General features: G+C 39.4%; 1 long non-coding RNA gene across 1 annotated transcript in view; it reads left to right on the forward strand.

Annotated features, from left to right (window-relative positions):
• Positions 1 to 10,083: 10,083 nt before the first annotated feature.
• The window catches only part of LOC115802518 (uncharacterized), a 110,392-nt gene continuing 95,645 nt past the window's right edge, over positions 10,084 to 24,830 (forward strand). The window contains exon 1 of the long non-coding RNA XR_016390867.1: positions 10,084 to 10,374. This is a non-coding gene — a long non-coding RNA (uncharacterized LOC115802518). The remainder of the gene's footprint in view (positions 10,375 to 24,830) is intronic.

The following is a 24,830-nucleotide window of genomic DNA, read 5'->3' on the forward strand; positions in this document are numbered from 1 at the left end:
CATTTTTCAATTGGGTTGTTTTGTTGTTGTTGAGTTGTATGAGCCATTTGTATATTTTGGACATTAAGCCCTTGTCAGTTGCATCATTTGCAAATATTTTCTCCCATTCTGTAGGTTGTCTTTTTGGTTTTTTTTTCTTGTTTCCTTTGCTGTGCAAAAGCTTGTAAGTTTAATTAGGTCCCATTTGTTTATTTTTGCTTTTATTTCTATTGCTTTGGGAGACTGACCTAAGAAAATATTGGTATGTCAGAGAATGTTTTGCCTATGTTTTCTTCTAAGAGTTTTATGGTGTCCTGTCTTATATTTGTCTTTAAGCCATTTTGAGTTTATTTTTGTGTATGGTGTGAGGGTGTGTTCTAGCTTCATTGATTTGCATGTGGCTGTCCAACTTTCCCAACAACACTCACTAAAGAGATTGTCTTTTTTCCATTGTATATTCTTGCCTCCTTTGTCGAAGATTGATTGACAGTAGGTATGTGGGTTTATTTCTGGGCTTTCTCTTCTGTCCATTGATCCATATGTCTGTTTTTGTGCCAATACCACACTGTTGTGATTACTGTAGCTTTGTAGTATTGTCTGAAGACTGGGAGGGCTATGCCTCCTATTTTGTTCTTTTTCCTCAGGATTGCTCTGGCAATTCTGGGTCATTTTTAAAAAAATTTTATTGAAATATAGTTGATTTACAATGTTGTGTTAATTTCTGCTGTACAGCAAAGTCTGTATGTATATTACAGACTAACATCTCTTATGAATATAGATGCAAAAATCCTCAGCAAAATACTAGCACACCACACCTAGCAACATATATAAAGAATTATACACCAAGACCGAGTGAGATTTATCCAAAAAAGGCAAATTTTATATAACATCCAAAAATCAGTTCATGCAATATATTATATAAATAGAATAAAGGATAAAAACCATATGATCGTCTCAGTAGATGCAGGAAGAGCATTTGACAAAATCAACACTCTTTCATGATTTAAAAAAAAAGTCAACAAACTAGGAATAGAAGATAATTTCCTTAACCTGTTAAAGGATGCCTATGAAAAACCCACAGCTAAAACTTAGTGGAGAAAAGCAGGATGCTTTCTCCCCTAAAATGAGAAAGAAGACAAGGATGACTGCCTTCATCACTTCTATTCAACATCATACCAGAGATTCTAGGCAGGTCGTGTAGATAAGAAAAAGAAATAAAAAGCATTTAGATTGGATAGGAAAGTAAAACTATATTTGAAGGTAACAGGATCTTATACATAGAAGATCCTGAGGAATTCACTTAATATTAAAACCTATTAGAAATGATAAATGAGTTTAACAAGGTTCCAGGATACAAGAGCAATATACTAAAGAGTAATTGTATTTCTATACACTAGGAATGAAATATCTGAAAATGAAATTAAGAGCTTAATAATAAAACACCCAATTTTAAAAACTGGGCAAAGGGTATGAATATGTATTTCTCCAAAGAAGTTACACAAATGGTCTATAATCACATGAAAAGTGTCCCTATCATTAGCCATTGGGGAAATACAAATCAAAACCACAGTAAGATACCACTTCATACCCAGTAGGATAGTCATAATGGAACAGATAATAGCAAGTGTTGGCAAAGATGTGAAGAAATAGGAACTCTTATACAATGTCAGTGGGAATGTAAAATGATGCAGCCACTTTAGAAAATAGTTTGGCAGTCCCTTAAACATTTAAACACAGAGTTGTCACGTGAGCCGGCGATTCCACTACTAGGTAGATACATAAATACATATATCCAGACAAAAGTTTGTACATGAATGTTCAGAGCAGCGTTGTTCACAAAGCCAAAAAGTGGAAACAACTCAAATGTTGAACAGAAAATGAATGGATGAATAAAACGTGCATTACTCATATGATAAAAAGCAATAAAAAAGGAATGAAGTTCTGATACATGCTATAATCTGGATAAACCTTGAAAACATTATACCAAGTGTAAAGTCAGAAAAGACCACATATTGTATGATTCCATTTATATGAAATGTCCAGAATAGGTGAATCCATAGGGACAAGAAGTAGATTAATGGTTGTCCTAGATTTGGGGAGATAACAGAGAGAGACTGCTAATGGGTATGGGGTTTCTTTTCTGGGGTGATAAATATGTTCTGTAATTAAGACTGTGGTGATGGTTGCACAATTTTATTCTAATAGCTCTTGAATTGTGCACTTTAAATGGGTGAACTATATTATATGTAAATTATATCTAAATAAAGCATTTTTTTAATTTTTTAAAAAAAGGGATAATGGATTGAAAGTTCAAAGATGAATAAGACTGGCCCACATTTGGGGCCTGGTATTATGAAAATGTTTCTTTTCACCTGTGAGACTCCAGGCTCTTTTCCTGTTCCAGTGTTCATTTTTAAATGAAATAACGACAAACCTTTTATTCTTCCATGGAAATTTGTATTACATGTAAATTACCATTCTGCTGTAGAATATAGGGAACTATCTCATAAATGGTATGCCTATCCCCAAACTCATAGCTCAAAACAGCCGAAAAGCATGTTTTGAAATTTTAGAAATAATTAAGTTAATGGAAAGACCTATTTATAACATCAACAACCTTTATGCCAAAATGAGAAAATTAATTGTAAAGTGATTTGACAGGGCTGGATCAATGAAATAATTTTAAAACTATATAGATATATATTGGATTGACCAAAAAGTTCATTTGGGATTTTCCATAACATCTTACAGAATATATATATATAAAACATATATATATTCACTATATATATTCAGTATTAATTAGCTTCCTTATATAGCAAACTACAAACTTTTATCTTGGAATGTGCTAGTTACAAAAGTGAATGTTAACTGAGTGACTTCCTTCATAGAGCTCAACTTTGAATGTGATTTTTTTCTTTAGTATTCATTTGGGAATGAATTGTTGGCTCAGACTTAACGCATATAGACCTTCTCTAGAAGTGTTCTAGGAAATTAACTAATAATCAAGTATGACACACTGAAAAAGAAAAAAAGCATGTATCAGGGCTGATTCACAAGTAAGATCCTTCTGGAGCACCTGATGGTCGATGTGTAGTCACCTGGAGTCTTTGCAGCCACCACAGAACTTCTGGTTACCATCTTCTGACCATTTTAAATGAGCCCCACAGGCCAGCTCCAGATTACACTGGGATCTCATAAAAGGCCACTACAGTATCTTGCTTTTGAAGTTTCTCCACACCATCTCCTATCAGCATGATCCTCTTCCCCAGCTTTTCTGAGTTAAATGCCCCTTTTCCAGTGCCATGCCTTAGCCTCTTGGCCTCATTTTGATTTGAGACTGCAGACCCCATCCATCCATTTCTACCATTATATGATATGCCTGGAAACTGTCAATGAATCATATCTACACCCCAGAACCTCCACCCTTCTCACTGGCTGGAGGTAATGAGTCAGTAGTATTAAGCACAAAGTATAAATTGAGACTGACATAGGTGCTTTATATAGATTAACTTTCAATTTTCATGGCCATTCTCTCCCTTGGGATTTCAGCGGAAATGCTCTAAATGTTGTAGGACCTTGCATACAATTACTCAACTAATATGGGCAGAATTCGAGTACTTCACTCCTGCACCACTGTTTCTCTCAACCTGGACAAAGAATGCCTATAAGGTCACCTGTAAGGTCACACACAGATTCTCTGGCCCCAGCCCAGACCAACTGAATCAGATCAGGTGAATGGGAGGGTAGTATCCAGAGTCTTAGTACTTCACAATATCCACTGGTGATTCTGATACACACCAATTTAAACAACGCTGCATTATTCTTCCGTGAGCGTTTAGTACAGCATTTCAGCAATTTCCTAAAAAGATTCAAATCCCTTAATGGCCAAAATGCACATTGCCAGCATCATATTCACAGTGGATGGGGAAGATGTTCTTATATTTCTCTTTCCAATCATTATTTGTTATTTGTTCATGATACATTATGTACCAGAAAATCCAAAAGGAAAAAAAAAATCTAGCAACAAATTACTCAGTGTGTCTGCAGCACCACTTGACTAAGAGGATGAGCTCGGAAATCTGATTTTTACTAGTCATTATTCAAACATACATAGAGGACCCTCACCCCAACAACTCGAATGGCTAAGCTGCAGGCTTGTTCTAGATCCACTAAACCCTCTTGCTGATGAATTGAAGTTGGGTTTACAATCATGGTCCTTGTGTTCCTATTTTAGACACAAAGATCCATAGGCATGGAGAGATGTTGATAGTCTTCACACTCTTGAGAACAAGGCTCCTCAAAATGGGAAGGGGTTGTTGTTTTGTTGTTGAATTGTACAAGTTCTTTATATGTTCAATATTTTGGATATTAACTCCTTATGGGAAATATGATTTGCAAATATCTCCTCTGATTCAGTAGGTTGTCTTTTCGTTTTGTTGATGGTTTCCTTTGCTGTGCAGAAGCATTTAGTTTGATGTAGACCCATTTGTTTATTTTTGCTTTTGTTGCCCTTGCCTGAGGAGATGTATCCAGAAAGATATTGCTAAGATTGATGTCAAAAAGCCTACAGCCTATGTTTTCTTCTAGTTTTATGGTTTCAGGTCTTACATTCAAGTCTTTAATCCATTTTGAGTTGATTTTTGTGTATGATGTGAGATAGTGGTATAGTTTCATTCTTTTCCCTGTGGTGGCAACAGTTGGAAACTAAATTTTTGGTGATGAGCAAGTTGTATACACAGAAGTTGAAATATGATGTTGTACACATAAAACATATAATGTTATAAACCAATGTTACCTCAATTAAAAATTAATTTTAAAAAAGAAAATTAAAAGGAGGCATGTGCACAAAGAATGGGAAGGGGGGAAAGTTTTATTGGGTGCTTGGTAGAAAGGGCATATTTAGGATTTAGCTCATTAGTTGTATGTACCGTCTCCAAATTTAATCTTCACCAACACCCAGCACAATGCCTTGCTAATGGTAAGTTTCTTCATAAATATTTGCCAGGTGAATGAGTCAAGATACTAATTGGTCTTGTGTGAATATCAGAAGTAGAAGAGACCTTTGAGAGACTTGATTCAAACATCTCCATCTCCTTTTACAGTTGAGGAAACATGATCACTGGTCAGAACTCAACTCCTTTCCCCAAAAGGATGAGGTCACTTCCATTTCTTTCTCCACATTTCAGAGCACTTAGCTGAGGGTGTTTTCCCATCCGAGTTAAGGTCTCTATGAGTCTCTGACCTTTTATAGATTTCTCAGTTGTAATATTGTTTCCACACATCACTGTGGCTTCAGGAAGTGCTGTTTCTCCTCTCACCCTTTCCTTGATACTGATAACTGCCATATTCCTGAGAAAGAAAAATTAAAAGCACACTTATTGAGAGAACCAAAGAAAGAGGCGAAAGGAGATAGAGCTCACTGAAAGACAAGTGGAGAGAAGAGAAAGGTGCAGAAGATAATTTCAAGAAAAAAACCACATTGAGCTAAAAGTGTGAAGCCTTAGAACACCCCCTCTCAGGGTAGAGTTTCATTCTCACTGATAGGACAAAGGTTTTCCCAACAGAAGAAGCTTAGCACATTATATAAATACCCCCAATATGCATATGCAGTGGTAGTAATAATTAGTTTTCTCCCCCTTTCATCTCCACTGTTTCTGCCTACACATGTTTCCTATTTTGAGCTTTGGTGTAACAAATGCATCTTTCAAATGGGAAACCCACGCCTTGTTTGCACAAACATAGGTCTCTTTATCGCCCCGTGCAGTCCCTCCATCTCGCGGAACTGAACAATGAGGCATTTTCTTCTCTCCCCGGCCCCAGAGCTCTGACAAAATCCATTTAATTTCCATGGAAAATGTAATCTGCAGATAATAGTAGGTCACTCACAGCAATATCATTTCACTCTCCCAGATCACCCGTTGTTGTGCTAATTGTGGGATAATGTAATAGACAGCTAAGGCTTGCAGATGGAATTAGACGGGGCATTTTGTTTTTGCGATGCTATGAAGAAGGATATAAGAGAAAGTGTCAGCAAATGCCATAGACCTTGTCCCCCTTTTGTAAAATGACTCAAGCAACAAAGGGAAGTCTTCTCGTGTACAGGGCATCTTCGATATTCTTGGTGTCACCTGCAAAATCCACAGGATTTTGGTGTTTCACTGGGCATCTTTGGACCACTTCAATGCTCTACCTTACCTGATGAAGCAAGTTCTTCAGAAGCTGAGAGTAGCCAAATAATTGCTTTGGCAGGTAATAATCACCCACTAATCCATCATTCTTGCTTTGAAATATTTTAAAAATATCGATCACCTCTTAGATTCTTCCTTCTAAGAGAAGCAGAGGCCCTTTCTGTGTAGAATGACTTTCCTCAGTGTAGAAGCCTACACTTGCCCATGCATGCTTAGGTTCTTTGTCTCTCTTTTTTTTTTTTTTTAATTGATTATAATTGACATGTAACATTCTCTTGTTTTTGAGCTGGCAAAGTCAGGAACTATCATGGAATCATGAAAAGTGGGCCCAAAGATGACCAAGCTCAACACTCTAATTTATTTCATGACTTTTTTCTTCTAACAAAGATCATTCATGGTCACTGTACGTTGTTTGAAAGGGTGAAGAAGAAAGCAGAAACAAGCCTATCCTCCAGCGAATCCCTAAGCGCAGACAATAAAGGTGAAGGCAATTATTCTCCTCGAAGGAACAGAGAAGGGGTGGGAGGGTGTGTTTACAATGAGATTTGGGAAGCGGATACTTGAAAAGTGTGTGTGTGTGTGTGTGTGTGTGTCCCTCAGCCACCTGCATCACCGATGCGCTGTGTCTGACCCACGTGTGCTGCCTACTCTATGATGCAGAGGCAGGACAGCTCAGGCACAGCCCCCCCAGCTCCTCTCCTGCCAACAGAACAGAGAGGCCTGCTGGGGCGGCTCGAAGCTTGGCCAGCTCCAGGGCTTGAGGCCAGATTGTCAGGCTCTGATGAGGAAAAGAGCTGGCCCATTCCCTGCTCTCATTCCCCAGCCTGGTTTTGGTATGTGAGGATGGAAAATATCCCCACAAGCTGGGGAAAGAGAGAGAAAGATGGAGAAGTTCAGAGATCCTAGGAGACAGGACAAGAGAGAGTGAGCCCCAGGAAGAAAGAGAACCAACTGGAGACAGCAGACGGAGCTAAGGAAAAGGCAGAGAAGGAGAAAAACAGGGTGATGCGAGGGAGAGGGGCACAGGGAGAGAGGAGCCAGACAGGGACAGAGAACGAAGGGCACACAGGGAGGGGCGTGAAAAGAAAAGAAACACATGAGGAGGATTGAAAGAGACAGAGAGACCCAGAGTGAGACAGAAAGTAGAAACCAACAGGAGTGCTGTGAGGCTCTGAGGAGAGAGGAGCCTGTAAAACAGGCCGAGCCTGAGGCTGGAGGTGAGTGTGTGCACGAGGCTGTGTGTGTGATGGATGGAGGTGTCGGAGAGTATGCGTGTGCATGTGATGGATGCATGTGTGGATGTGTGGAAGGGGCCTTGGACAGGCACAGGATTTGAAAGCTTTCTCCAACTTACGCTATGCCCTCTGCCGCATCTACCCCTAAATACCTCAAGCACCTCTGTAAGTTTCAAAAAGATGTTTTATCTTCATTCTTCCACTCTTCCTTAAAAACCATTAGTTTTTCCCCCATTCCAGTCATTTTCTCAGCAGCTCACTGACTCTCTGGTTTATAACTCTGCATGCTGAGACGCAGCAGGGGGTCATTCTGAAGGGGAGTCCTGTAGGCCTTAAAGCGGTGTGAGGGGAGCGAGCTCGGGTCCATCGCAGGGGTCAGACTCAGCTTCCACAGGGCACTGAGGGCTAAGGTGGATTTCTAGCTCTAAGGTCACTGATAGAGGAAGGGTCAGTCCTGAACAGTCAGATGGGTTAGGGTTAGTTATATCCACACACATATGTTCCCCATCCTGGAGGACAGCCTCTGGTCCATGAGCAGAGTATAGCAGCACTAGGATGGAGGGACACTGGATCCTGGGCACAAAGACCAGGAGAAAATTCTAGGAGTCGATTTGGGGTGGGGAAGCGTGGTGAATAGATAGTTATGTGTATGGGCAAGGCAGCCTAGGGACATAGGACTCTGAGAATGAAGGCAAGTGTGGGAGACCCAGCATGGAAAAATGGGGCTCCCCAGCAGACGCAGCTGGGCTTCTCCACCCCAGCTCACTGTGGGTGACTTCATTCAAAGTCTCACAAGACAGAGCTGGAGCCTCCTGCCTGTGAAAGTTGTCTCGAGCCCTGGACAATGGTGGACCCAATTGTGAGGAATGGAGAGAATATAGTCCAGTGTGGTCCCTGGCCTGTACATAGGAGACAAAGGCAAACACACACGTACATGCACATACACACATTCACATGCATAAAGGCACATGCTCTCTCTCTCTCTCTCTCTCTCTCTCTCCCTCTCTCCCTCTCTCTCTCTCTCTCTCTCCCCCCCCCTCTCCCTCTCTCTCCCTCCCTCTCTCTCTCTGTCTCTCTCTCTCACACACACACACACACACACACACACACACACACACACATCTCTAAGGAATGATTAACTTTACATCCTTGATGCTCAAAGTGTGGTCCATGGCCCAGCAACATCAGCATCACCTGTATGCTTGTTACAAATTCAGACTCTCAGACCTCATCACAGACATACAGATCAAGATCTGTGCTTTAGCAAGAGCACATTAAAGTCTGAGAAGCAATACTCCACATGGCGGGGGACCAGGGAAGGCTTCTCAGAGGTGTAATAATTTCATGAGTTGGGCATTACTTTCTTTGTCTTGTAAGTAAGGGCGATGAAGTTTGAAAGATTCTGTATTAGTGGCCCAAGGTGGCATAGCTATTAAGTGGCAAAGGCTGGTCTCAAACTCAGGTGTAAGGACTTAAGATTAAACTTGGTAAGCCAAGACTACCACTTACTCACAGCTACTATGTGCTAAGCCCAGACCTGAGCACTTGATTATATCTATTAACTACCTGGATTCGCACAGCAACCAGATAAGATATATTTTCGCCAGTCCACAGAGAAAGGAGGTCAATATTTTTTCCCAATGCCACACAGCTGGCAGGAAGCAGAGCTGGGATTCAAATCCACAACTGTCTCACCCCTGACCCTAGGCTTTATTTTTGATTCTGCTCTTTATTGCCCAGCGGTTGGCCACTATACCTTTCTGCTTCATTTTCTAAAGATGTAAAATCTGTTCTAGTTTCAACTACCATCCTGTGCCCCTTTTGGTCACAGTCAGCCTATAGGAGCCAGGCCTGTACCAGCAAGGCAAGATCACTGAAGCCACATGTTGAGGGCAGGTAGCAGACAGATCTGGGCACGTGTGATCAATAGCACTGGAAATAAAGACTCCTGATCAGCCCAGCATTTGGAACCCAGTGGTGGGGTCAGAACTAGAAATTTGTGTTTTTTATGCCTGAGACACACGGATAATGCCTTCCCATGGCCACAGGCTGGATCCCCTGGAGCTGCCAGCCTGGGAAAAGTTCAAGGAAATCAGGTTCCCAGAATGTCTCCAGGTTTTCTGGTAGCAAAATGTCTGGAGGACAGTCTGCTCGACTGTTTTCTCTAATTATAACAAGATGGTTCTCAAGTCCCCGCCCCCTCCTTGCTCAGTGCCCCACCCCCAAACCTGTGCAAACTCCAGGTTGCATTTCCCGTCCTTACAAGCTGTTGCCTCAGATGCAGGAAGTGAAGAGCCCCTGCCCTTCTTCGCTGATCTGCAAAGACCTGACAAAAAGAATGCAGGTGACTTCTCAAGACTTGATCTGAGTTCCAAACTCCCCTAGCCCGTGTGAGTGCATCTGCCGGCAGGAAGGAGCGCCCCAAAATGCAAACCACATGTGCCTAGATCCAGAAAGCTTGTTGTATTATGCCATTAAATAAAGACTAGCAAAGCCCCCACGTCAAATCAAATTTCAGAGGTGACTCTGAAAATATCCATGGATCATAACATCTCCCTCAGGGACACAACCATTCAGAAGTCTCTGAGTCTCAATTCTGATTTTCTGAAGTGACTGAGTCATTCCTCTCCTGGGTTCAGCTTGCCCTCAGGCAGGCTGGAGGCCCGGGGCGGGGCTCTGCACAGGTGGCGCTGCTGAGTGGAGCAGGTTTCTAATAAGGCAGGTGTCAGCCCAGGGCGAAGACATCATTAATGATCGTTTGTGAAGGAGGAGTGGCTGCGCGCAGGGTGAGCCGGGAAGGGAGATGGCTGTCCGCCTGAGGGGTTGGTGGTAGGGATGTAAGATCCTCGTGCCCCAGCGCGGCTGGTAGGGATTCAGCAAGCAGGGGCACGCCGCTTCTGTCCCCGTGTTGGAGAGCAACAACTCAGGACAACAAGCCATCCTGCTACGAGGTTCGGCATCACCTACAGGTACAGAAATATTTAAGGAAAGCGGGGCCTGTCTGGCTGCACTCACTGTAAAAGTACAACGAGGCAGGCTTGATGATTGCGGGAAAGTTACCCCGCGAATGAAAACATGGCTTTCAGCTCTACAAATGCTTTTGAGATTAGAGGAGCCCCTTGGCGGCTGTGACTTTAAGTGGAGGTTGTTCTCTTGAGACAAATCAGCCTCAAATTTTCGAGAGCTCAGGGGCATAAGGAAGGAAATTGTTCCAGCAGGGAGGCTTTTATCAAAGAGCCTGGGGTAGAGTCAGAAGTGGAGAAAGGCACTGAACAGTCAGTGGGGTGGGCTGCTGGAAGCCCTACGGCGGAGAGAGGGCTGAGGGTTCTCTGCGGCCAAGCCAAAGGTCACCCCTTCCCAAGGTGAGGGCTTCTCAGGGGACTGTAGGCAGAAAAGGACAAGCATGGAACTTATGGAGACTCCTGGCCTGGAGAACCAGGATTGTCCCAGCTTCTCCCTTAACCAGTCTTATCCCAGAAGGATAAACATTGTTTTGGTTTTTAGTTTTTCTAACCGAATTATTTACATACAAGAGATTTTTGAAAAGGTGCAGCTGATTGAGTTTTGCAAATGTATTACTCCTGTAGCCACCATCCCAATTAAAATACAGAATATTTCCATCACCCCAAAATGGTTCCCCCTGCCCCTTTCAGCCAGTACTCACCCCACCTCCCTTGCAGGGGCAAACACCATCTTGATTTCTGTCATCACAAGGTTGAGTTTTGCTTGCCCTAGAGCTTCATATAAATGGAATCATACAATATTATTTTATGCCTGGCTTCTTTCACCCAAAAGAATGTTTTCAAGATTTGTCTCTGCTGTTGTGTGCAGTAAAAATTGCTTCCATTTTATTGCTGAATAGTATTCCATTATAAGAATATATCACAGTTTACCCATTTACCTGTAGATGGACATTGGGGTTGATAACAGTTTTGGCTATTACAAGTAAAGCTATGAACATTCTTGTACAGATGTTTGTGGAAATATGCATTCATTTCACTTGGATAAATAAGACTGCGATTTCTGAGTCATAGGTAGCTGGATTTTTATTTTTATAAGCATCTACCAAATTATTTCTCAACATAGTTGAACCATTTTACATTCCCATCAAGTTCCAGGATATTCTGCATCCTTACCAACCCTTGGTATTGTCAGTCTTTCTAATTTTAGCCATTCTGATGTCTGTCAGAATGATATCTGTCAGAGTGATATCATGGTGGTTTTGATTTGCACTTCCCTAATGACTAACTGTGTGGTACATCATCTCATATGCTTATAGGCTAGGTGCATATCTTATTTTGCAAGTCATTTGTCCATTTTCTTATTGGGTTATTTTATTATTGAACTGCATGAATTCTTTGTATATTCTGCATAAAATTTCTATGCAAATATATTTCCCAGTCTGATTTTTTTTTCAAGAGCAGATTTTAATTTTTCTAAAGTTTAATATGCTTTTCTTTTTGTGATTAGTACTGAATGCTATCTAAGAAATTTTCATCTACTTTAAGGCATGAAGATATTCTTTTATGTTTCTTCTAGAAGTTATCTAGTTTTAGCTTTATGCTTAGGTATACAATCCATCTCATATTAACTTCTGTGAAAGGTATGAGATAAGGATTGAAATTCCCTGGTTTTTTCCATACAAGCATCTAGTTGATCCAACACTGTTTCTTTTTTTGTTTTTTTGTAAGCATTGTTAGAAACATCTTCCAATACTATTTCTTGAAGACTTTCCTTTCCCCATTGAGTTGCCTTGACATCTATAGATATGAGTTTATTTATAGACTCTCCATTTTGTTCCAATCGATTGGTTTGTCTGTCCTTACAATACAACCACACAATCTTCATTATTGAAATTTTTTGTTAAGTCTTAAAAAGTCCTCTATCTTCTTTATCAAGATAATTTGGCTATTGTAGAGCCTTTGCATTTACATAAAAATTTTAGACTCCCCTTATCAATTAGTACAAATAGGCTTGCTAGAATTTTAATTGCAAAGACATTAATTTTTTTAACATCTTTATTGGAGTATAATTGTTTTACAATGGTGTGTTAGTTTCTGATTAACAAAGTGAATCAGCTATACATATACATATATCCCCATATCTCCTCCCTCTTGCTTCTCCCTCCCACCCTCCCTATCCCATCCTTCTAGGTAGATAAAAAGCACCAAGCTGATCTCCCTGTGCTATGTATCTGCTTCCCACTAGCTATCTGTTTCACATTTGGCAGTGTATATATGTCCATGCCACTCTCTCACTTAGTCCCAGCTTACCCTTCCCCCTCCCCATGTCCTCAAGTCCATTCTCTACATCCGTGTCTTTATTCCTCTCCTGCCCCTAGGTTCCTCAGAACCATTTCTTTTTTTTAGATGCCATATATATGTTAGCATATGGTATTTGTTTCTCTTTCTGACTTACTTCACTCTGTATGACAGTCTCTAGGTCCATCCACCTCACTACAAATAACTCAGTTTTGTTTCTTTTTCTGGCTGAGTAATATTCCTTTGTATATATGTGCCACATCTTCTTTATCCATTCTTCTGTTGATGGACACATAGGTTGCTTCCATGTCCTGGCTATTGTAAATAGAGCTGCAATGAACATTGTGGCACGTGACTCTTTTTGAATTATGGTTTTCTCAGGGTATATGCCCAGTAGTGCGATTGCTGGGTCGTATGGTAGTTCTATTTTTAGTTTTTTAAGGAACCTCCATACTGTTCTCCATAGTGGCTGTATCAATTTACATTCCCATCAACAGTGCAAGACGGTTCCCTTTTCTCCACACCCTCTCCAGCATTTATTGTTTGTAGATTTTTTGATGATGGCCATTCTGACTGGTGTGAGGTGATACCTCATTGTAGTTTTGATTTGCATTTCTCTAATAATTAGTGATGTTGAGCATCCTTTCATGTGTTTCTTGGCAATCTGTATATCTTCTTTGGAGAAATGTCTGTTTAGGTCTTCGGCCCATTTTTGGATTGGATTGTTTGTTTTTTTGATACTGAGCTGCATGAGCTGCTTGTAAATTTTGTAGATTAATCCTTTTGTCAGTTGCTTCATTTGCAAATATTTTCCCCCATTCTGAGCGTTGTCTTTTCGTCTTGTTTATGGTTTCCTTTGCTGTGCGAAGGCTTTTAAGTTTCATTAGGTCCCATTTGTTTATTTTTGTTTTTATTTCCATTTCTCTAGGAGGTGGGTCAAAAAGGATCTTGCTGTGATTTATGTCATAGAGAGTTCTGCCTATGTTTTCCTCTAAGAGTTTGATAGTTTCTGGCCTTACATTTAGGTCTTTAATCCATTTTGAGTTTATTTTTGTGTATGGTGTTAGGGAGTCTTCTAATTTCATTCTTTCACATGCAGCTGTCCAGTTTTCCCAGCACCACTTATTGAAGAGTCTGAGAAAGACATTAATGTTTAAAGAACAATTTTGGGGAAAAAAGACATCTTAACAATATTGAATCTTCCAATCCATGAACATGGTGAATCTTTTATTTAGGTCTTTTAAATTTTTTCTCAACCGCGTTTTGTAGTTTTCAGCATAAAGTCCTGGCTTAAATTATTTTTAAAAGTGTATCCTCAAATATTTTCTTCATGTTTGTTAATGTTGTAGATGGTATTACTTTATATTTCATTTTCTAGTCAGTATTTTAGTTATCAATTGCTGTATAGTAAACCACTCAACAAGGCTCAAAATAACAGTAATTGTTTATTAGCCCTCATAGCCTCTATTGGTAAGAAATTTGGAGTCAGTTAGATGGGAAGTTTCAACTCAGGGTCTCTCCTAAGTTTACAGTAAAAAGTAAAATAGGGCTGCAGTGATCTTCAGACTTGACCAGAGCTAGATGATCCCATCACAAATAAGCTCACTTGTATGGTTGGCGATTTGATGCTGATCCCTTTCCATATGTGAGACTCCCCATGGGGTTGCTTGACTATCTTCACATCAGGGTAGCTGGCTTCCTCTACAGTAAGTGATCCAAAAGACCAAGACAAAAGGTGCAGTGCCTTTGGTGACCTAGCCTCAGAAATCACACATTGTTACTTTTTCCTTTATTCTATTGGTCACTTAAGGCAGCCCTGATTCAACGTCTGTGGAGACTAGACAGGGAATAAAATAGTGGGAGGCAAGGGTCACTGAGGACCATTTTAGAGAATAGATACCAATCCAGTCTATAGAAATAGAATGATTTCTATATGTTGATTTGTATTCTGTGACCTTGCTAAGTTGACATTAATTTTAGTAAGTTTTTTAGATGCCTTAGGATTTTCTATGTAAACAATTATGTCATCTGTGAATAAAGATATTCTTTCTTTTTAATGCGTGCCTTCTATTTTCCTTGCTTTAGTGCATTGGCTAGAACATGGAGCACAATGTTGAACAGAAGTGTTATGAATAGAAACCCCTGTCTTGTGCCCAGTCTTAGGTAGAACACATCCAGTATTTCACCTAAAGTACAATATTGGCTATAGGTTTATCTTGGATGTTCTTTATTAGATTGAAAAAGTTTCTTTCTATTCCTAGATTGCTGAGAGGGCTTTTTCCACCCTCATGGGAATTGAATTTTGTTCAATGCTTTTTCTGCATCTATTAAGGCAGTCATATAGTTTTTCTTCTTTATTTTGCTAATGTGGTAAATTATATTGATTTAGCATGCCCAGATCAGTCAATCTTGCATACCTGGAATAAATCCCAGTGATTCATTACCCCTTTTATATATTTCTGGATTAATTTTTCTAGCATACTTTTAAGGAATTTGGCATTTGTAATCCTGAGGGATATTGGACTATAATTTTATTTACTAATAATATGTTTGTCAAGTTTTGGTATCAGAGTAATGTTGACCTTATGAAACAAGTCAGATGTGTTCCCTAATCCTCTGTTTTCCTAAAGAGTCTGTGTGAGATTAGTGATATTTCTTCCTAAAATATTTTGTAGAATTTATGAGTGACTATATGGGTCTGGAATTTTTTTTGTCAGTACATTCTTTTCCTAACTTGATTTCTTTAAAAGATATATTACTGTTCAAAATTTTTCTTGCATTTGCTTTGGTATGTTGTCACTACCAAGAAATTTGCCATTTTGTTTCAGTTGACAAATAAGTTGACACAAAGTTGTTAGTTTTGTAATATTTATGGGATCTGCTGTTATTTCTCCTGTCATTCCATTAGCATGAAATTGTCAATTCTGTAATATTTGTAGGGTATCTAATCATGCAGAAAAGAGTTAACACAGCAGGTCTGACTGCTGTTATTTGGAAGAAATGATTTCAGGATTGGCCCTTGGGTGGCATCTAGAAACTTAGATTTGGGGAGGGTCCTCACTGTCCTTATCTGATAAGAGGAGCACACTGTACCTAAACTGTACGAACAATACGGTGTGTGCTAAATATGTGCTTTCCTTCTGGAATTTTGTTACATGCTGAATAGAGGCTGCATACATGACCAGCCCCTCCCCATCCATGGACACCAAGTCTCTAATAAGCTCATTAGACATTTCACATATGTTGTCATAAGTAACTTTGGGGAACCTAAACATGTCTTATGTGACTTCACTGAGAGCAGAATCTTGAAAGCTTACACCTGGTTTCCTCTAAACTTCACTCCATGAACCTTTTCCCTTCGTTGATTCTGTTTTGTTTTCTTTTGCTGTTAAAAAAAAAAAAAAATTCTTAGCCATGAGTATGTCTATATGCTGAGTCTTTAAGTCCTCCTAGCAAACCTGGGTAGCCTGGGGACCACCAATACAGTAGTTATTTCTCCTCTATAATACCAGTATTTGTCATTTATATTTTCTCCTTTTGTCCTTAGTTGGTCTGGGAATCCTTTTAGAGAACAAACTTTGGCCTTGTGGACTTGATGGCTCAACATTGGTCATGGTTGGTCTGTTTTCTATGTCATGATTTCTAACCTCATCTTCATTATTTCCTGATTTTTACTTTGTGATTAATTTGTACTTTTATTTGCTTCATATGGTGGAAGCTTAGATCACTGATTTTTAAGCCTATCTCCTTTTCTCATATAAGCACTTAAAACTTACACATTCATCTAAGTATTTCTTTAGTTCCTGCCCACAAATTTTGATATGTTGTGCTTTCAATACAATTTATTTCAAAATATTTTTAACCCCACCTTGTGATTTCTACTAATTTCCAAATATTTTAGAATTTTCCAGATATGTTACTGTTATTGATTTCAAATGATATTCTACTCTTGGCAAAGAATATACTCTGTATGATTCCAACCAGTGGATGATTATTGAGACTTCTTTTAAGGGCCAGCAGATGGTCTATCTTTATGAATGCACCATCTGCACTATATTTTTGCTTTCAACTCATCCATGTGTTTATACTTAAAGTATATCTCCTAAAAACAATATGTACTTGGTTCTTCCTTTATGTCCGGTATGACAATCTCTTCCTTTATTTTTTTTTAAATAAATTTATTTATTTTTGGCTGCATTGGGTCTTCGTTGCTGCACCTGGGCTTTCTCTAGTTGCGGCGAGGGGGGGCTACTCTTCATTGCAGTGCGAGGGCTTCTCATTGTGGTGGCTTCTCTTGTTGTGGAGCATGGGCTCTAGGTGCACGGGCTTCAGTAGTTGTGGTACACAGGCTTAGTTGCTCCCCGGCACGTGGGATCTTCCCGGACCAGGGCTCGAACCCGTGTCCCCTGCATTGGCAGGCAGATTCTTAACCACTGTGCCACCAGGGAAGTCCTCTTCCTTTAAATTGGAATGTGTGGTTTATTTGCATTTGATGTAAATATTAATATAGTTTGGATTAGTTATGCCAGCATGCTATTTATTGTTTATTTGTACTCTCAGTTTTTGTTCTTTTGTTCCTCCTTTGCTATCTTCTTTTGGGCTAATCAAGCTTTTGAAATTGTTTTAACCTGTCTCCTTTATTGGCATTTTCATTCTTATTTAGTTTTTTAAATTGTTATTCTGATAACAATATGCATCCTTAGCTTATCTAAACCTAACGTGAATTAACTTTATATCATTTCACATATAATGTAAGAGTCTAGAATAGTATGTTCCCACCCTGTCTCAGTGCTGTCATCACATATTTTACCACTACTTTATCAGCCTCAACTTTGTTATTAATTTTGCTCTACAGAGTTCATTACATAGTAGAAAATTTGAGAAAAGAAAATATAGCTTTTCATATTTACTCTTTGTAGCGCCCTTCCTTCCTTCCTTCCTTCCTTCCTCCCTCCCTCCCTCCCTCCCTTCCTTTCTTTCTTTCTTTCTTTCTTCATTTGGTATTATTCACATTCAACCTGACTAACTTCCTATAGCATTTCTTGTAGTGTGAGTCAGTATATTTTCTCAGCTTTCATTTACCTGAAAAAATGTCTTTATTTTTTCCTTCATTTTTAAAAAGATATTTTCACACTTGGTAGAGCAATCTATGTAATAGTCCCTCGCTGCACATCACCCCCTGATACTTGAAGATGTCATCCCTTTATCTTCTGGTCTCCATGCTTTCTCTGTCTGTCTTTTTACATAATAAATCTGCTGTCTCTTCTCTGGGTTCTCCTGTATACGTCTCCCCACCTTCCATTCCCCCGAGCTTGTGAGGTTTTCTGCTTACCATGTTTGACAGCAGTTTAACGGTAACGGGCCCAGGCGTGATTTCCTTTGTATTTGTTCTGCCTGAGGTTTTCTGGCTTTATTGGATCTGTGGGTTGATGATTTTGCTCAAACTTTGAAAAAGTTTGGACAACATTTCTTCCAATATCCACTTTTTTTTCCCCTAATTCTCACTTTCCTCTCTTCTTGGACACAGTTACAGGTTGGTTTTTTTGTTTGTTTTGGGGGGGGGTTTCCAATTTTTCTTTTTCTTTCCTCTGTTCTTAGTCTGGATAATTACTATTAATGTATCTTTAAATTTATAAATACTTTCTTTTGTTGGATCTAATCTTCTGTTGATCCCATCCAATGATGCTTCTTTTAAATTTTAGCTATTGTATTTGTCTATTTAAGATCTCTATTTGATTCCTTTCTTTTTTAAGTTTTTATATCTCTTCTGAAATTATCCATTTCTTTATTATCATTATCTCTAACATTTTCTCTTTTTTTAACATTTTCATATTGGTTATTTTTTAATGAAGTGCAAATGCTTCCCCCCCCCCAGTTTTATTGAGATATAATTGACAAGGTAACCTTGTGTCAGTTTAAGGTGTATAATACCTTGAGTTGATACATTTACTAATTGTAAAATGATTACCACCATAGTATTAGCTACCCACCTCTATTGGTCACATAGTTACTGTTTCTTTTTTATACTGAGAAAATTAAAGATCTACTTTCTTGGCAAAATTCAAGTATATGATACAGTATTATTATCTATACTCACCATGCTCTACATTAGATCCCCAAACTTGTTAATCTTAGAACTTGAAGTTTGTATCCTTTGAGCAGTATCTGCCCATTATACCCAACCCCTAACATCTGAGAACCACCACTCTACTCTCTGTTTCTCTGAGTTTGTCTTTTTTAGATACCACATATAAGCGATATAATTCAGTATTTTTGTCTTTCTCTCTCTGACTTATCCACTTAGCAGAATGCTCTCAAGGTTACCCAAGTGGTTGCAAACTCCAAGATTTATTTCTTTCTTGTGGCTGAATAATATTCCTCTCTGTATATGTTTAAATAATCACATAATTTTTTATCCATCCATCAGTTGTGGACACAGGTTGTTTCCATGTCTTGGCTATAGTGAGTAATGCTGCAGTGAAAATGGAAGTGCAGATATCTCTAGAAGATGCTGATTTAATTTCTTTGGGCATATACTCAGAAATGGGATAGCTGGATTATATGGTAGTAATGTTAATTTTTTTTTTTTTTGAGGAGCTTCCACGCTGTTTTCCACACTGGCTGTACCAGTTGCATTCCTACCAACAGTGCACAAGAGTTCCCTTTTCCCCACACCCTCAACAACAGTTACCTCTTACCTGTTTGTTTGTTTGTTTATTTATTGCTATGTTGGGTCTTTGTTGCTGAGCATGGGCTTTCTCCAGTTGCAGTGAGCAGGGGCTACTCTTCGTTGCGGTACGCAGGCTTCTCATTTTGGTTGCTTCTCTTGTTGCAGAGCACGGGCTCTAGGTGCACGAGTTTCAGTAGTTGTGGCTCACGGGCTCTAGAGCACAGGCTCAGTAGTTGTGGCACACAGGCTTAGTTGCTCCGTGGCTTGTGGGATCTTTTCGGACCAGGGCTCAAATCCATGTCCCCTGAATTGGCAGGCGGATTCTTTTTTTACTTTTATTTTTTGGCTGTGTTGGGTCTTTGTTTCTGCGCATGGGCTTTCTCTAATTGTGGAGGGCGGGGACTGCTCTTCATTCCAGTGCACGGGCTTGTCACTGAGGTGGCATCTCTTGTGGAGCACGGGCTCTAGGCCTGCGGGCTTCAGTAGTTGTGGCTCGCGGGCTCTAGAGAGCAGGCTCAGGAGTTGTGGCACATGGGCTTAGTTGCTCTGTGGCATGTGGGATCTTCCCGGACCAGGGCTCGAACCCGTGTCCCCTGCATTAACCACTGCGCCACCAGGGAAGTCTCCCTCTTGTCTTTTTGGTGATAGCCATTCTAACTGGTGTGAGGTGATATCTCATTGTGGTTTTGATTTGCATTTCCCTGATAATTTATGATGTTGAGCACCATTTCGTGTTCCTATGGGCCATATGTATGACTTCTTTTGAAGACTGTCTATTAAGTTCCTCCCATTTTTAAATTATCTATTAGGGTTTTTTTGCTATTGAGTTGTATTGAGATATTTATATATTTTTGATATTAACCCCTTATCAGATATATGATTTGCAAATATTTTCTCTCATTCCTTAGGTTCCCTTTACATTTTGTTGTTTTTCTTTTGCTGTGCAGAAGCTTTTTAGTTTGATGTATTTAGTTTTTAGTTTAGTTTTTTAGTTTGATTTAGTATTTAGTTTTTAGTTTGATGTATTTATTTTTGCTTTTGTTGCTTGTGCTTTTGTTATTACATCCAGAAAATCACTGCTGAGACCAATGTCAAGGAGTTTTTTCCTATTTTATTTATAATTGTTTTATGGATTCAGATCTTAAATTTAAGTCTTTAATTCATTTCAATTTCAGTTTTGTCAATGTGTAAGATAGAGGTCCAGTTTCATTATTCTGCATGTTACGCACTTTTCCAGTCACCATTTATTGAAGATATTATCCTTTCCTCATTGAGTATTCTTGGCACTCTTGTCAAATATTAGTTGCCCATATATGTGGGAGTTTATTTCTAGGCTCTAAATTCTGTTTCATGGGTCTGTTTTTCTGTCAGTACCATACTCTTTTGAATACTGTATAGTATAGCTTGAAATAAGGAAATGTGATGCTTCTAGCTTTGTTCTTTCTCAAGATTGCTTTGGCTATTTGAGGTCCTTTGTTGCTCCATAAGAATGTCAGCATGGATTTTTTTCTATTTCTGTGACAAATGCCATTGGAATTTTGATAGGAATTACACTGAATCTATAAATGGCTTTGGGTAATATGGACATTTTTAACAATATCCTTCCAATCCATGAACATGGGGTATCTTTCCATTTGTTTGTCTTCAATTTCTTTTATCAAAGTCTTGTAGTTTTTAGTGAACAGGTCTTTCACCTCCTTGGTTAAATTTATTTCAAAGTATTTTATTGCTTTTAATGCTATTGTGAACACGATTGTTTTCGTTCCTTTTCATGTTTTGCCGTTAGCATACAAAACTGAAAGTTTTCTGTATGTTGATTTTGTATCCTGCATTCTTACTGAATTTATCGATTAGTTATGTTTTTCGATCGAAAATATATGTATATATATGTATATATAATCATATCAACCGCAAACAAAGACAATTCTACCTCTTCCTTTCCTATTCTGATGCCTTTTATTTCTTTTTCTTGCCTAATTGCTCTGGCTAGGATTTCCAGTACTGTGTTGAATAGGAATGGTGAAAGTGGGCACCCTTGTCTTGTTCCTGCTCTTAGAAAAAATTTTTCAAACTTTCACCATTGAGAATGATGTTGGCTTTGGGTTGTCATATATGGGCTTTATTGTGTTGAGGTATGTTCCTTTTATACCCAATATGTTGAGCATTTTTATCATGAAACCATGTTGTACCTTGTTAAATGCTTTTTCTGCATCTATCGAGATGATCATGATTTTTGTCTTTCATTCTATTAATGTGCTGTATCACATTTACTGATTTGCATAAATTGAACCAGCCTTGCATCCTAGAGATAAATCCCACTTGATCATAGTGAATGATGCTTTTTAATGTGCTATTGAATTCAGTTTGCTAACATTTTGTTGAGACTTTTTTGTATCAGTATTCATCAGGAATACTTGTCTGTAGTTTTCTTGTATCCTTATCTGGCTTTGGTATCAGGGTGAGGCTAGCTTCATAAAATGAGTTTAGGAGTGTTCTCTCCTCTTGAATTTTTGTAGGGGTTAGTGGATGACATTAATTTTTCTTTAAATGTTTTATAGACTTCACCAGTGAATCCATCTGATCCTGGGCTTTTCTGTTTGGGGAGGTTTTTGATTGCTGATACTATCTTCTTCCTTAATATTTACCTGTTCAGATTTCCTATTACTTCATGATTCATTCTTGGTAGGTTGTATGTTTCTAGGAATGTATCTATTCTAGGTTGTCTAGTTTATTGGCATATAATTGTTCATAGTAGTCTCTCATGATCTTTTGTATTTCTGTAGTAACAGTTGTAATGTCTCCTTTCTCATTTTATTTTTTCAGTCCTCTTTTTTTCCTAAGTTAGTCTAGCTAAAAGTTTGTCAATTTTGTTTATCATTTTCAAAAACCCTCAGTCACACAGCTGCAAAAGCCCGGGCTGGCTGTGAGCATAGCTCCTGGGCTCTGGTGGAGAGGGAGGACCCAAGTGGCTGATGTTTTACATTTGCACTGCCACAAAGACCTTGGATGGCTACCGGTGTGGGTGCAAGCCCTAGCAGGTGGTGGGGGTATGAAGGGAGCAGAGAAGGACTGAGGCATAATTGATGTTAGTGAACATAAATACCTGTAGGGCAGCTGGCAAGATCTGCACAGCCAGCCCATGACTTGGTCTATGGTGGGAGCTGCCAAATTTGTCTGCAGGGAAGGTCTCCCTGAACCACAATCACTCCCACTGTGTGTTTGCTAATAATAGTCTCTGCTCTTCTTTCTTTTTCCCTATCCAGCTCTCTTTGCTTATCTAGGCAGGATAAAACTGAGCTAGACCTTCACACTGTGCTGGGAAAGGCTAAAGAAGCTAGTCACTTGCCCCTCTCTTCCTTTCCTGGTGAGAGGAACTTTCACTAGCTGGGAAGTTCTTTCTTGGAGCTGAACAATGCCAGCTTGGGCCATGAGATGAGCCAGGCAAAATGAAGCCGCCTTCTTTTTCTTTTTGTGCATTTATCCTCAGATATTTTGTCCCATGGTGTTCCTAAAATGTCCTAAGTGGAATCTAAAGGTCTCCTGGAGCTGTGTTTGTTTGTGGGTAGCTGTCTTGTCATCGAATTTTGTGGGAGGACAGGGAAGCTGGGATTTCTTACATTGCCATTTCCCTGAATGCCTTGGTTATTTTAAAGTGATTGCCTGCTAATTCCAGCTTCTGAACATTTCAGATCTACTTTTATTGACTGTTTTCTCCATAACTAAGAGTTACATTGTCCTGTTTTTTCACACATCTGGTAATTTTTTAAATTGTACGTTGGGCATCATTATTATGTTGTACAGACTCTGAATTGTGTTAGCTCATTTGAAGCAATGTTGCTTTTCTGTTCTAGCAGTTGAGTAGTTATTCACAGATCACCTTGATCCTGCAGCAGCTCAGTTTTAGACTTTATCAGGGTGGGGCTATGTTGGCTTTGCCCTTAGTCCTAAAGTCTCTTAGTTCTCAGAGTCTTTACTTCTAAGTTACAGCCTCTCTTCGACTTCTATGCAAAGCAAAAGATATTTACCCAGCCCCTCTCATGTAGAGGGATTCTAACTCCATGCTCTTATACCTCTTTGGTGGGCAGTAGATTAAATCTCTGCTTAGCTCTCTTATCCTTCCGCTGTTAGTATTGCCTCTGGGCTCCACAGAGCCTCATTCCAGCGTTCATAGTTAAGTATTTAGGCTAAGATTAGAGAGGAATTCATATGTGGGTTTTTGGAGCTTCTCTTCTGTGATTTTGTTCTCAGAATTTTCCTCCTCAATGTCCCAGGATCTCTGGAAAGAACTCCTAGGGTCTCTTTTTGTTTCAAGGATCAAATCTTTACTGGCTTATGTCTACTTTGGGGCACTCTTTGATTCCTCTAATTTTTTTTCCTTTTCTTATGTTGTATCCATATTTTTTGTTTTTTTTTTTCTGGAATGATTAGTTCAATGCAAGCTTCACTGATATCTACATTGGAATGTCTCGAGTAGTCTTTATTCATGTATTTGACAAGTGTTTGTTGAACCCCTACATGTGCCTTGTACTGGGTTAGACATTGGAGATAAAATGGTAAAATTAAAAACATAAAGGGAGTGAAAGAAGAAAAAAAGGTTATAATTTCCATCTTTGTGAAACCTACAGTCTACTAAAAGAGACACAAGGAAATAACCAAGTAAATGTAAAATGAGAGCATGTGGTTATGAGAGCCTATAATAGAGCAATTTGAACTGATCAAGGAGAATCCAGGAATATGTCCCTGGGGAAGTAATAATGGAGCTGCCATCTAAATCTGCTGCTGGCACCTGGGAAGTAGTCATGCGGTTACAGAAGCTGAGTCCCCTTTACTTGCTGAGACCATGGCCACCACCTTGAAATCAGTTGAGCAGTAAACCATGCACTGCTGTGTCAGACCCAGCAAAGGAATCCAGTGATATGTTGGATATCATGGTGCAAGGCTGTATCCTGGATATAAGCTCTTTGGGAAAGCATCCTCTATGATAGAGCCCTGGACCAGGAGAGCTGTGATTGGAGTTGGGAGGGAGAAAGGGGGTACCACCAAACACATCACTCCATGCAGGGACATGTGTGAAAGTAAATGGCCGCTTCTAGCACTTTTAAATAATTGTGAATAGATTTAAATGGTATAGATGGGATAGAATCTGAGAACTGCTTTTTCTGCTGAATTATAAAAAGAAACAGGAGAAGAAGAAAAAAAATTTCCTATATAGATTAAAAATTCTGTTGGCAACAGCAGAACTGTGAGACATGCATGATTTTGTTTCTGCAGTGGAACCCTGTGAGTCCACCAGCAGGGCTTCATGTTGAGATCACCTGGGGAGCGGGAGACAGGAGACCATGGGGTGAGGCTTGGGGGGCTGGAAGTGCACACTTGCCCCGCAAACCTTGGAAAGGTGAGGGCACTTGTTCACGCCTTCAGTCTTGTCATGGCAACTGCTTAATGCTCTTTTATGAAGATTTATTCTGAGTCCTGTCAGCCTTATGGTAACGTT

The sequence above is a fragment of the Delphinapterus leucas genome, chromosome 20 (assembly GCF_059928025.1).
Source record: "Delphinapterus leucas isolate spDelLeu-1000000601 "Yukka" chromosome 20, BTC_Dleu_Yukka2, whole genome shotgun sequence".
Classification (NCBI taxonomy): Eukaryota; Metazoa; Chordata; class Mammalia; order Artiodactyla; family Monodontidae; genus Delphinapterus; species Delphinapterus leucas.